Genomic DNA, 14,780 nt, shown 5'->3' with positions numbered 1-14,780 from the left:
TCCCAACCATTAATGGAATCATAAAACTATCATGGTCCCTAGACATCCCCTACATGTAACATCCCAAGCCACTGACTAGATTGTTAGTACTATCGTAAAAGGGACGTCACTACTAAACATGCTACATCATAAGCATAAGGAAATCTAACATGCTAGCAACAAAGCATTAGATAATCCTACAAGTAAATAACATAACCTACCACATGCTAATCATCATAATAAGGAAATTTTTCAATAACTAACATCATTAAAACATGGTACAAAAGCATCCCAATGAAAGCATAAGTCACCAGAAAGCATACTCCAAAAATTGAAGTACCAAGTGAAACATCTAGCCATGGTTGCACTAGAACAATAGACCGTCTCTATACACTGGTCCATAGCAGTGGTGTAGGTAGCTACACCTCCCAATCATGTGACACCCATACATCCACACCCATTATGCTAATGGAGATAATGATCCAACCACAAACACACAAAAACAACATCCATGGCTAACACACATGCCAAGCAGTATGATGACTGAATCCAAGACATAGATAATAGATAAACTATAGGTCCTAGTTAGACATCTCAATGGGCTACTATATAGGGATTGACATCATGGAGAGTCACTTGGCATCAACAAGACCAAGCTCAAATTGTCCAGATACAACATCCCTTAATAGAAAGGCTCTCACACATACATTTTATTATCTTTAATTTTATTACCACACAATATTTTCTTTAGTTATTACTTGATTAAAAAACCCTTCTGTCATACCTATGGCATCATGATTGCCAGACTGCGAGATAGAAGCTCCCTCCATATGCTACCGTACCCTACCCATGCTCATCCAATGATGAGTGCCCATAGGCATGCAAACTTACAACCCAACCCCAATGATCATAACTTTTGAAAGAAACACAAAAGATCGGGGCCCCCAAGTCACTTGACAAATGTACACATACATACTCATGTGTGGCACACCACCATCACAAAGATCAACACATGGACTAGATGAGAACATTAGCATAAATTCACTCAACTAAAACAGACTCGAGAGGACGGATGCAACAGAAAGACACGATATTGGTCTAACTGATATCCAAACGGATCATCCAGGTCCACGAACCACATTATGCTGAGGAAAGTTGAGAAAATAGGGCAGAATGTAAAATTAGGTAAAAATCCCAAATTTTGGAAAATTTCTAAAATTAAAACCCATTTGGCCTTTGGGTGAAAAATCCCCAAAAATTCAAAAATAATTGAAATTGGACACCGTATGCAAAAATGGCTCAAAAACCCAAGCCCTCATCCCAAAAATAGGGAAAATTTTCATACTTGACCAATTGAGCAGAACCAACAAACAAAAATAAAGGGGAACACTAGTTATCAACCTCCTAACATACATTTACAAGAAACAAAAGCTGAAACAAATTAAAAAAATAAAATGGGAAGGCCTTGCCTAACAGCAAAAGGGGTACAAACTAAAACCCGTGCAATAAAATAAATCACCTACCAAATCTGTCAAAAATCACAGCAAAGCATGGTCTACTCGAGCCGAATCCAACAAGCCTAACCTCGCAAAGATCCCACACTTATAGCTCCCAGAAAAAACAAAAGTCCAATCCTTTAGAAGAGGATTTTGGAAAATGCTCTCCAAATTCTCAAATCCAAAATAGAAAAAGTGAGGAATTAAATTCCTCTTTCAACACTTATTCACTTTTTGAGTGAATAGTCAACTAGAGCAAATAGCCAACTATACTAGCTAGACTCTGAATCAACCCAAATGAAAATAGGTTATTCTCCATAATGGGAATTTAGCTAAGGCAAAGTCGCTAGAAATTAAATCCAAAAAGATTTAAAGCTATAAACCCAAAATCACAAAAAATCACTTAACACTTTTGCAACAATGTGAACTTCAAAATACATAGACATGTTCACTGGTCTAATCACATAATGCAGATGAGTTCAAATTTACTAATCATCGAAAGGTTTTGATTAAAATAATTAAAATAAGGATATGTCGACTATACAGGGATGACATTGGCAAAAATATGAACAGCTGAATCACTAGCTCCATGTGCCACTACCAGGGATATAATTCCTGCACACTAAAATACATGACCAAGTGAAATTGCATATAATATCATAGCCAAAGCAACATGTATTTAAAAAATTATCTATTTAATCCATTTACATCACTCACGTTTGCAAAAAGTGTAAAGATACAAGAATGAAGTAAATAACCATGGCATAAAATCCATCTCAGAACATAACCAACAAATATGTCCAATAAACAATATAACTAGATATCATCATAGATCTAATATCATCTCAAAATAGTATCAACATGAAAATATCATAAATTGAATAGTATAGTAGTAAAGCATCCATGGTACTAAATCAAAGTATAACATTTGACCCTCAGGTCATCTCAAAATACGTATAATAAGAGGTTCAAGTATCTCTTGAATCAAAATAGACATGGTACAAACTACAAACACAAGAGGAACTATAATTTATTTTAAGTACAATTTACTATTTTTCGTACCTTTAGTGAATTCAATCTTTTCCAAATACTTGTCCAACCTTGCATACCAAGTTTTAGGTGCTTGTTTTAGACCATATAGAGATTCCCTCAGTCTGAATACCATATCTTTTTCTTTTGTGAGAGGGAATCCTTCATGATGCTCTATATATACCTCTTCTTCAAGTTCTCCATTTAGAAAAGCTGATTTGACATCCATCTATTGTACTTTGAACATTTTATTTTTTGCATAAGCTAAGAACATTCTCACTTCTTTTATTCTAGCTATAGTGGCATATGTTTCCTCATAATATATTCCTTCTTTCTATGAATATCCTTTGCATAGAAGTCTATCCTTTTTTCTTACACCTTGGCCTTGTTCATTCATTTTATTCTAAATATCCATTTGATTTCTATAACATTTTAGTCATTAGGTCTAGGAAGTAATTCCCATGTATCATTCTTCACAATCTGATCTAATTCTTCTTTTATTGCTTGAATCCAATGATATCTTTGCATGCCTCTTCTACACTCTTAGGCTCAACTTGAAAAATCAAACATAATTCCTCATTAACTCTATTTCTTTTCATCACTCCTCTATCTTTGCTTCCAATAATTTTCTTTGGTGGGTGATTCTTTTTCATGTTCCTATTAGAGGTAGGCATTATAACTCAACTCTTACTTCTTCTCTTGGTTCAGTTCTTTATTTTCCTCTTTGCTCAATAATTTGCACATCATTTTGTAGATCATTGTTAGCCTCAAAGAATACTTCCACATTTTCTCTAACATTTCTATGATTGTCTTCTTCTTCATAATCATCAATAATAGTTACTAAAGATGTTTCTTCTAATACTTCTTCTTAACCAATTCAAACTCATTATCTTTATCATTACTATCATTCCAAAATCTTTCAATACTTGCTTTAAATTATTTATCATCATTACAAAGTGAGCTAGTTCTATCTTTCTTTAGTTTCTTAGGACATCTGTATGAAAAATGATCAAACTCCTTGCATGTCCAACAAACAAAAAATTTCATACCTTTTGGCTCTCTTTTCATGAGTAGATCATTACCTTCTTTCATTTTTTTGTCCACTTCAGATTTGTATCTATCTTTACTTGCTCTTCTCTTATTTTGTATGCAACAAAAGGATTATGGATCTAGAAAATTGATGCTCAATTCTATACATAGTAGATGAGTCTTCATCTTCTCTTTCTAGCTATCATAGTTGACTCGATCAAACTAAGGACTATCCTTTCTTAAATGACTTGTCATTGATCTCCCAAAGTTGTTAAGCTTACTCTTCAAGGACCTAACACTCTTATACCATTTTTTAGAATATATAATCCACCAATATAACTAAGAGGGTGGGGGGAGGGGGGGGAATCATTTATCCAAAAAATATTACAATTACCAACCTTATTAAATCTTAAACATATGAGAAATATAATAAAAAACCACAACATGATACTCATGAACAATAACACTAGATGTATTAACTAGGGAAACCCTTGATCAGAAGGAAAACCCTAGTGGGGATGGTACCCACAAGATGATGTACTAATAAATTACTTATTAGAGTATGGACCCTATTAGGAGTCTATGAAAACATTTAGTACATATCAGTCCCTATTAGGAGACTTTGAATTCCTATTAGGAGGTTCTAACCTTGTTAGGAGTTGTAGAAGGTAGATGGACCCACTATCCAAAAAACTTCAAGGGAAAGACCAGTGAACCCATTGTCAAAATTATCTTTGTATTATTCCTTGCATAGTAATAGAAATAAATTGTATTTCTTTTTCCTCTTCCTCTATCCTTTCAACTAGATTTCTGCTCCTGTTGATCTCGATACCAAATAAAAAACTTTGCATCCAATAATCCCTTGGATTGCTTACTCACATTTACTAATTAGTCTTCTCTAGTTCTCACTTCCTTTAACACTTTTCATACTCATACATAATTCAAACTTCTCAAATATGAAAAACACTTTCCTTTATACCAAGTCCTCAAAACAATTCCTTGAGTTGGCCTTGAGGCTTTCCCAATTAATTATAATAGGACTATAATAAGATAATTAATTATTTCACAATTACAATAATATTTTCAACTCATAGTCTATACGAATTCTCACACGTGTAACTTAAGGACTTGCACACTTACTAATATTATCATTAGACTATCCTCTATCTATGTATAACTTCGCATACCCTAGTTATATATCTATTAAGAGATAAAATACAATTAGTAGAAACTGCTTCTTAGGTACTCTATTTTTGCACTACTCTTAGTAAATCACTTATATCTTTTGTATCTCTTCAAATTATGTTACACAAACTTAACCTAATCATCAATACATAGTGTGGAAAATGTCCTTAACTTTATGTCACATGACCATCAAACCTCTATCCACAGAATCACAATCTTTATCTTCTATTCTACCAGTCTTCACAGAATTACTACTATGTTGACATAAATGAAAAACATAATATTTAATGCAACATGCCAATACTTCCACATGATCTCCAATGCTTAGGATAGTCCCCCATACAAATACCATCAACATTCATGCTAATAGAACCAAGGAGTGAACCTAGAGCTAAAGTAAGAACTGAGACAATGACACCTGGTAGGAATTTGATAAAGAATCATCCTATTGATTATATTATTGTAGCAAGGACAAAGGTGTGAGGAAAAAGAACGAGGTACAAAGAGAAGAACTATGTTTTATGTCTCAAGTAGAGCTTAAAAGTGCAGATGAAGCTAGTAAAGAAGACTTTTGGATTTAAGATATAAGATAAGAGTTAGATTAGATTGAGAAGAATAATACATGAGAATTTGTTCCTAGACCTAAGGACAAGAATATTATAGGAACTAAATGTATTTTCATTAATAAAAAATAAGGAAAGACTGGTATGTAAAGGTTATTCACAGCAAGAAGGTATTGACTATGAGGAAAAAATTGCACCTATTGCTAGAATAGAATTAGTTAGAATGTTTTTCGCTTATGTGGCTAACAAGAAATTCAAATTGTATTAGATGGATGTGAAGTAAGTATTTCTAAATGGAGAACTTGAAGAAGAAATTTATATTGATAAGCCTCAAGGATTTCCTTTGAAAAAAGGAGATAGTGTATGTAAGTTGAAGAAAAAATTGTATGGATTGAAACAAGCACCTAGAGTCTAGTATGTGAGGTTCAAAAAATATTTGGAAAATTTGGGATTTGCTAAAGGTACTAAAAATAGAAACTAGCATTTGAAGGAAATTAGGAATGGTGTAATGATTATTCAAGTATTTTTGAATAATATAATATTTGGAGGTGATGATGAAGCAAGTGAGAAATTTTCTAAGGAGATCAAGAAAGAGTTTGAGATGAGCATGATTGGTGAGATGAAGCATTTCTTGGGTCTATAGATTATGCAGAACAATGAAGGTATTTTCTTATCACAAATAAGTATCTAATAGACTAGTTGAAAATATTTGGTTAGGATAGTTGTGAACTTGTTAGTACACCTATGATAAATGGTCACAAGTTATCTAACAAAGATGAGACACCTATGGTTGAGCAAAAGAATTACATATTCATTATTGGAGGTTTGTAATATTTGACTCATGGATGACTAGATATAGCTAGAGCTAGAATTATTGTGAGATTTAAAGATGATCCTAAAGAGTCACATTATGTAGTAGTAAAGAGGATTTTTCAAATATTTGAAGGGTGTTGTAAATAGGAAATGCAGAGAGGGGTGAATCAATATTATATAAACTTTAGCCCAAAAATGAATATTATTAATTACCTTATAACTTGTATATAGAAGTAAACTAATTATGCTAACCAAAAGACAACCATACAATAAGATAACTTATAACACTATATTTTTTTAACTAGGGAAACTTTGGCCAAGGGAAAACCCTGGTGGGGATGGTACCCACAAAATGATCCACTAATCAAAAGTATTTAGTTAAAGATATTGAATGTGTTAGGATTCTATTACATGCATATAGTTTCTTGATCCTTGTTAGAGAACTTAGGCCTTTTGAGAAGCCTCAAACCTATTAGGAGTTGTTATATACAAATATAAAATGTATGCAAGAAGAGGCCACTGCTCAAATGTGCAATATAAAATTTAGTTTCTTGATACAAAGAGATAGATATAAAGACCTCTTTACTTTGATGCTAATATCTTCAATATTTTATACAGCTTTAGTTTCTCATCACAAAAATCACATAACTCTAATCATACATCAGAATTTTGAAATCAAAATACTATCATATCACACTTCATAACTTCTCAAAACTTTGCATATTATGATCTTCATATATACTTTTATAATTATAATATTCTTGTCCATTTGGCTTTCAAAAATTTACACACTTTACAAAATATATTACTAACTCTTGCCCTCTTAGGGTTCATATCTATGATTTCATCCCTAATTAGTTAAGTAATTATTTTGGTTTTAAAAAAAAATTCTTAACCAAAAATATCCAATTCCTTGACATGCTTTGTTATGCTAGTAATGCTATTGTTACTAGTGATTTGCCCATAACTCATCCCGTACTAACATGTAGACTTGACCATGTGTTCCTTACTATCATATATACATATACATAAATTTACATGTGTCCAATGTACCTTAGAAAACTATGTTGACCAAGACTCTTTATGTTCTACTAGATAAACTATATGATACTTAGATAATTTCCTAAATATGAAGGCCTTAACTAAATCTTCAAAGTCTATCATCTTCATACTGAAGATATGTTTCCACAAATGACAACATCCAATATCTACCCAAGCCAAAATTATAAACAAAGGGTACACTTGATTTTGGGTTTAGGTATGATGGACCAAATAAATTTACCTTGTGTATATATACTGATATAGATTGAGAAGGCAACATGTGTATGCATAAAAATTAGTGTCCTAAGAATACAACAAATAAACTAAGAATATAAAGACTAATAAAAAAGAAAACAAATATATTGATCAAATAGTAAACCAAATAATAAAACATGCAAACCTTGTATCTCTATAGCTTCCTTGATGTGTAGATATGGTTGTGATTATTGATGTGTGCTCAATTATATCTTTGATACTTCAATAATGGGAAACTGTGTATGGATGGATGGAAATTCAAATATCACCAAATAGTAGTTTGAAAGTAATTAGATCTTAAAATGGTATAATAGTTCTACTTAGAAATGGATGATTTGTTAAAATTTTTCCAAAGAGTCATCACCAGAAGAATATAACACTTTTGTCTTATTAGTTCTTTTTCTTGGGCATTAAGATTTGGCGTTGTGCACTTTTATGACATCAAGAACTATCCTTAACTTCTTGATATCTAGGATTTATACATTTTCATCTCTAACTACCCAATAGTCATGGTCTTCTATCAATTCTTCCACCATGGTGACCTTGGACTAGAGCTTGTTTGATACTGTCTTTAGAGTGCCATTAATGGTAGTGAGCTCTTGGATCTTTGAATGTTGATAGTTGGTTGAGATGGTAGATTCCTCTATGAATTCTAGGAACTTTGACCTTGACTTCATTCTCTCAATATCTACTAGCTATTTATTTGGAGACACATTTGATTTAGTGTGCAAATCCTTTAAGTACATGTAAATCTTTTCAATCACCTTCTTCATATATTCATATACACTCTTCAATTCTTTCTCAGACTTCACCAAGCTCTATTTCTTGAATTCTATGCATTACTTCTAGTGGTGCAAGGGTTCTTTTCCAATTCTAAGAATCCCAAGATCAATGGAAACATAAATCTTCATGTAAATCACCTCCTGGAGTAGGGATAAATCCTCTATCAATTTCTTGACTTTTGATTGCATAGATATTTAGTGATTAGCCACAATCTCTCTCAACGTAGCCACATCTAGAAGCAAGTTTCCTAGGTTCTCAATTATGGGAGGACCTCAAACCTTTAAATAATCTATCCATGTGTGACCTATTTTACCAAAGTGTCTCTACTATTGCAACTTCATAAATGAATTCTTGTTCTCCTCTACAGTAGGATCAAATGTGCTTAGGATAACACTATTTATGGAACAATGACAAGGGGCATGAGCATTGCTATGATATAATACTTTAACTCCTTATTTTTGGCCTTCAACGTTTCCTTAGACAATTGGAGCTCCTCAAGCCTATCTTAAATGTTCACATTGCAATATTTAAACATATTTAGCATAGTGTTATGCATTGGAGGTCCCATATCATTAGTCTTTATTTCAAAATTTCCCAGGGCTAGATCTCCAATTCACCTTTCTTTCTACAACACTGTAATCTCTATGACCATATGTCATGTGTTGACATTAGTGGCAAGAGCTACTAATGTCTTTTGCTTCTTACCTTTCTAGAATGGTGTCCATGGTTACATTTTCTAGGTAATTAGGTTGTTTGGTGGCATACTATCCTCCATTCTTTCCTTCTTCCTATTGATAGTATCCTCCAACCAAGAGTTAGTTGTGAGGACATTCAATACTAATTATAGTGCTAAAGGATCAAATAGCTTCCTCACAAATGGAGAAGTCTCCTTATTCTTACTAGAAAATAGAAATATATAGTCTTAGTCAAAAAATAAGAAGGAGCATTACCTTGACCAGTGCCTCCTCCTTATTATTTCTAGTGTAGATTCTCTTGAGCCTGATCACATCAATCTATTCCACCACCTAGTTAGTTCTCCTCCAGTTGGTTTCTATCTCCATCAAGGTTTATCACCATAATTGTAGAAGAGTCCTTTGAAACTTATTTTTTTCTCATTTTCCTCCTCTACCTCTATATAACCAAAATTTCCAGTGTTTGGAAGAGAAAATCTTCCACAAGATGGAGATACTTGTAAATTCTTATCTTATGGAGGCTAGTCATCGCCTTCACCTACTTATTGTGAAGGACCCATAAATATAGAAGTTGTAGCTACAATAGTGAAAGTAGCCAAAAATGCACTTTGAGCTCCTCCATATACACTTGTAGATGACCTAGTAACACCCATTCTCTTTCTTCTAGCTCTCATCTACTCTACCCAATTGTCAGTACTCTTGATGATACTATCCATCAAAATATCCATTTTATCAATTAGAGGGCCCTCGGGTGGAGTAGATACATTAGGTGTGTCTCTGATTTCTTCCTCATATGTTTACATGACCTCATATAGGATCCATCATCTTCAATATCCTTAGCATTGATATTTATCTTATTTAACTTGATTTTCTCTAATGTAAGCCTCAACCAAAACTTTTCCTAGGTTTGAATGTTAGTGTAGCAATTAGCCCAATAGCTCTCTATATCTAGTTCATGCTTATAACTAGAGAAAAGTTTTAAATTATCCTTTACCCAATCAACATGATCAAAATTAGGCCCTATGAATTCATAATCCCTCAACTTATACTTTCTCTCAAAGGTCTTTATTATATTCTTTTCATATAACCTAGATGCACATTAGTATGATCCTATAACAACTAGAAAGAGGATTCTCATTTTCCCAATAGTTGCACACAAGGTATTCAATTCTAGATTTGTCTACATAATTCAATTAACATAATTTTATCTTCTAGATACCTTTTTAGTTCCCATGGGAACCCATTGAAGCCACCTATTCTAATGTAGGAGAAGGCCAAGAATTGTATGAAAAAAATATAAATTGGGTCACCATAGATATGGCCTCTACAAAAAAAACCCTCTTAGGGAATCCTTGTATCTCTCTAAATAACCTTGTGGTAATGACATTTCTTACCTTCATGAACTCCTCATAACTCCTCTCGAGTTACAAGAAAGGATAAAAATCATAGACTTTAGTAGCCTCATCAAGATCTTCTATACATGGAAAGTCTAAACATAGGTGATGTCTTGACAAAAAATATATTCAATATGAAGCCATGTAAAATTGATTAAAAGCCCTAGCAGAGTTCATCCAACTGGTCAATTCATCACTTATAATTTGTACTGAATCAATATACTAGCCATTAGCATACATGAATTGCACCATCAAAAAAGTTCTTCTCAATGATATTCAGGGCCTCTTCTTGCCTTTTCAACCTTAGCAAAAGGGCTAGAATGTCCATGATTTCTCTCTTTGGGATAGTTTCAAGCATATTTTTAGGAATTTTACTCTTCTTTACCAAGTTGACAACATATCTCCTCACCTCAAGGTCTTTTTCTTGTTGAACATAGAGGCAGACAACCCAAAATCTATGTCACAATACTCACCTCTATCTAGGATCCCCAATGTGCTCTGTATAAGACCTAGTTTGAATGTGAGAAAGATAGAGTCATCTATCATTTTGATTTTCTTTAGCTTTGCATCATAACTTGGAATACATTCTTGAACTAGTTCTTGAGCTTTCCATGGGGAACCCAGTGACTTCCACTAGTCCACTCTTTTTGAGTTTCTAAGTGATGGGGTGAATGGGATGGAAATTCAACCTTATGTGCAAGTCCCATAGATTGTAGAACCTATAGTACATGTCTATATAATTCTTTAGCTCAATCTCAAGACCACCTAAATGATCACTACCATCAATGGTCCCTACCATCAACTATATATAATCATACTAAGCAAGAAAGATGACACTTAGCATGAAATTGTACCATTTTAGAATGGAGAAGTGAAATAACCTACTTTCCAATCTTATGCAATTTGAATCTAATTATTGGGCTTTGAATTTCCCACATTACATGAGTGAGGAGCAGCCCATTAACTGTAAAATGCCCTTTACAATGACATAATGATTAGATTTACCATAAATGAATTAGGTTAATAGATCTAAGTGGTGTCATTGACATCACTTTTATCTTACTCAGATGCTATATAATGAGTTTTATAAGAGTTTAGCTCTTAAGATTTGGCACAATGGAGAAGGAACTTTTTTTGATGCTTAGTCTTTCAGAGAAGAAGCTCTTAACGGGAGATTTGACCTTCAAGAAAACCAATGTTTCTAGTTATTTTAGGAAGGCTAGACTTGTTTCTAATTTTTCACAACACTCCTTTTAAGTTATTTGGGGCAGTATCTACTTCATTACTTTCCCAAATAAATTGAAAAACTCACCTTTTCACCATTGTTGGGATTGTAGTAGTAGAGAAGTATGATCCTCTCTTTTCTAAATTCCTTCATACTTATGCCTTTTCACTCTTTTGTTGACTTGAGAAGCATAAAAATGGCATCTCTAAAAGAATATTCTATTTTATAACCTGGCTACTATTAAAGAATTCACTTTAAGTTGGCCTATTGGAGATGTGGCCCATGGGATGTTTTTCTAAAATGATGAAAGTTCATTCCGTTATTTTCCAAGGCTTCTCATATTAAATTAATTTTCTTTGGAGAAGCATCATATGAAGTACCTCTAAATGAGTATTCTCCTCTTTCACTTATTTCTACTACCTAAAAAGCATATTTTACAAGCTTTTCAGAAAATTAGTACATTGGGTGACCTTCTAAAGATGGAGTAGTCACAAAGGTGAAACTTTGACACCACTGAAACTCACTTGAATTTTACTAGTTTGAATGATTCTTTGGCTTATGAATTCTTCAAGTAACTTTAAGAAGTGAATATTTAGATATATACCTCAAGAACTTGATCAAATCCATGGTTTCAAAAAATTGGAGTTGCATGTACTCCAGGAGCCGTAGCCCACTGGATTTGGCCTTTTTCTAACATGAGCACTCTTACCTTAGAGACACTCCAAAAATGATTTATTCTTGCTTATAATACCTTGAAACATCCCTAGAATGAAAAATTAAACTTCGATACTCCACAATACAAATAAGATCCACACTTTTGGAAAAGTTCCTCCCATGGTGCTCTATTGTTCGAAGTAGCACCTGTAGAAGTGATTTTTTGACAAAGTAACACTTTATCATATTTGGCTTAGGGGGATTCAAGAATTAGTTCCATTTGGTCCAAGATCCCTCTCAAAACCTTCAAAATGTGAATCAAAACCATTTTCTTCATAGGATAGACCCAACTCTATATTTGGAAAATGGTGGAATCAGCTTTGGAGTGCACCTAAAGTAGCTTGTTTTTTATGGTGTCCACTAATTAGCATCTGTTCACATTAGGAAGAATTAGAAAATATTTATTTCTTCAAGAAAATTTATACATGATACCTATCAACATACTTAATTTCCTTACCACCAAACATGTACTTCATCTCCCTCTATTAGAAAACTAGATTCTGAGCTACTCCTCCTGTGGGGGAGTAGTCACTGAGGTGCAATCTTGACATAGTCTTAGGAATAAGTCATTATTCATTTATGGAAAATTTTAGGGATTCCTTTTCCTTAAAATAATTTCTCTTTGATATTTCCACTTGATAATCCTTCAAAATCTTTCTTCTAGAAACACATTTCTTTGTGTGTCAAAAACTCACTAAATGGGATTTTCTTTCAGCAAAGGAGTAGATGAATAGGCGAAACTCCAAAGGGAGCATACTTATGCAAATTTTGATGGTCCAACTAACTTTTAAATTACTTCTCACCATGGGAAGACACTTGATATTAATCCCTCCCAACCTATGACTACTAAGGGTAGATGCACATTTGATTTGCATGAATTTTGCATCAAGGGTTGAGGGAGAAGCCAGAGTAGGGATTTCCCAGAATCTTATAGAAGGAAAGATTGAGGGAAATTTATGAGAAGAGAGACACCTAACGGGAAAACCTAGATTTGGACTTATAAATTTGCATTAATTTGACTCCAAGCTAGAAGCCTAAATAAGGGGTACTGAAAGTCTAGCAACAACTAGTTTTGTCTAGGGGCTTAGGCATGCAAGTGTATAAGAAAGAGACCAAAAATCTCTATTTTTTTACAAGAAAGAATAGAAAAAATATAGAAATAAAAACTAAACTATGTATACACAGTAGAAAGAAAACTAAGCTAACAAGAAGGGAAAGAAAACTAAACATAAAGAAAATCTAAGCTAAGGCATACAATAGGGAAAGGAAATAAACATGTGCCTAACTATGTATAGTGAAGGGGTTACCTGATTTCTTTTCAAATCTGACATAAATTTAGGTCCTAGCCATTGTAGGAATATGGAAGAACCTCTCAAGTGGGATAAGCTAGTTTAAAACTATTATGCTGATTAGCTTGAACAATTCTAAATGGTTCTTTCCAAAGAGACTCAATCTTGTAATGCATACTTTTGGGCTCATGTATCTTATCCACAACAAGACCATGTCACCTTCCATAAATATTTATGGCCCTTCTCTCTTATCAAATATCCCTTTCACTTACATCTAATGTTGAGTGATTTGATTAATGAGCTCTTCTCTTTCCTCTTGTAGGAACTTCAGGCACATAATCTTCTTCTTAAGTCCATTGCCAAAGGTTCTATCTTCAATTATTATCTTCAAATTATAAGCAAAGTGATCTAAGGAAAGGGATAAGTTGGCTTCAACTCCATAGACCAGGTCAAAAGATGAAATTCCAAATTTTCAATTAGGTGTGGTTATGTCTACCCACAGTGCATCATAGAGATTCTTTGATCATAGGGTTATAATTTATCTTCTTTTGTTGAAAGGGAATTATATCAAGATTGAGGGGTATTTTTTCCTTAAATTTCCCATCCATGAAGTTCTTTAAGTCTTCATAATCCCAAGAAAGTTCTTCTTGATAACTTATAAGAAGTTTCTTCATTTTTTTCATTTCTTCATTACTAAAAAACATCCCTATATTTATCATCTTTGGGCTAAGTTTAGTTCTAATGTTTAGCCCACATATTCTCTTATATTTCCTCCTTTCCCATCCCTTTCTTTTATGACATATGCATCATGCCTATTGAAAAAAAAATCTAATGAAACCAAGTGGGGAGGAATTTTATTACCTTTTAATAGTACCATGCCATTCTCTAACTCCTTTTTATTGTTTGGTGTCAGGTCATGACAGGGATTGACACTTGCTTCAAAGTACTAATCTTTAAATGCATCAATTCCCTCTATGAAGTAGTAGACATTCTTGTGATTTTTGAAAACTTTCTATAAATAAATATTTTAAAGAAAGTTGGGTATAAATAAGACCTCCATTCTATAAAGTTTGTCTTCAATCTCAAGATGTGGAAGTAGTAGGGATGCTGAGATTGCTAGCAAATTGACTTGTGTATTTTTCTCTCTTGTCTAACTGCTACAATGGACAAGCCATCAAAGCATTATATCTCATCCCACACTCTATTTTTGTAGTTCCTCAATCTATGATTCTTCATGGTGTATTGACTTCTTACTTTCTTCACAATTATCTCAACATCACCTTAAGATTTAAT

Source organism: Cupressus sempervirens, chromosome 2 (genome assembly GCF_028749045.1).
Source record: "Cupressus sempervirens isolate cs-2001-9-10 chromosome 2, ASM2874904v1, whole genome shotgun sequence".
Classification (NCBI taxonomy): domain Eukaryota; kingdom Viridiplantae; phylum Streptophyta; class Pinopsida; order Cupressales; family Cupressaceae; genus Cupressus; species Cupressus sempervirens.
The sequence above is the reverse complement of the archived record's forward strand: the minus strand, read 5'-3'. Positions refer to the sequence as shown.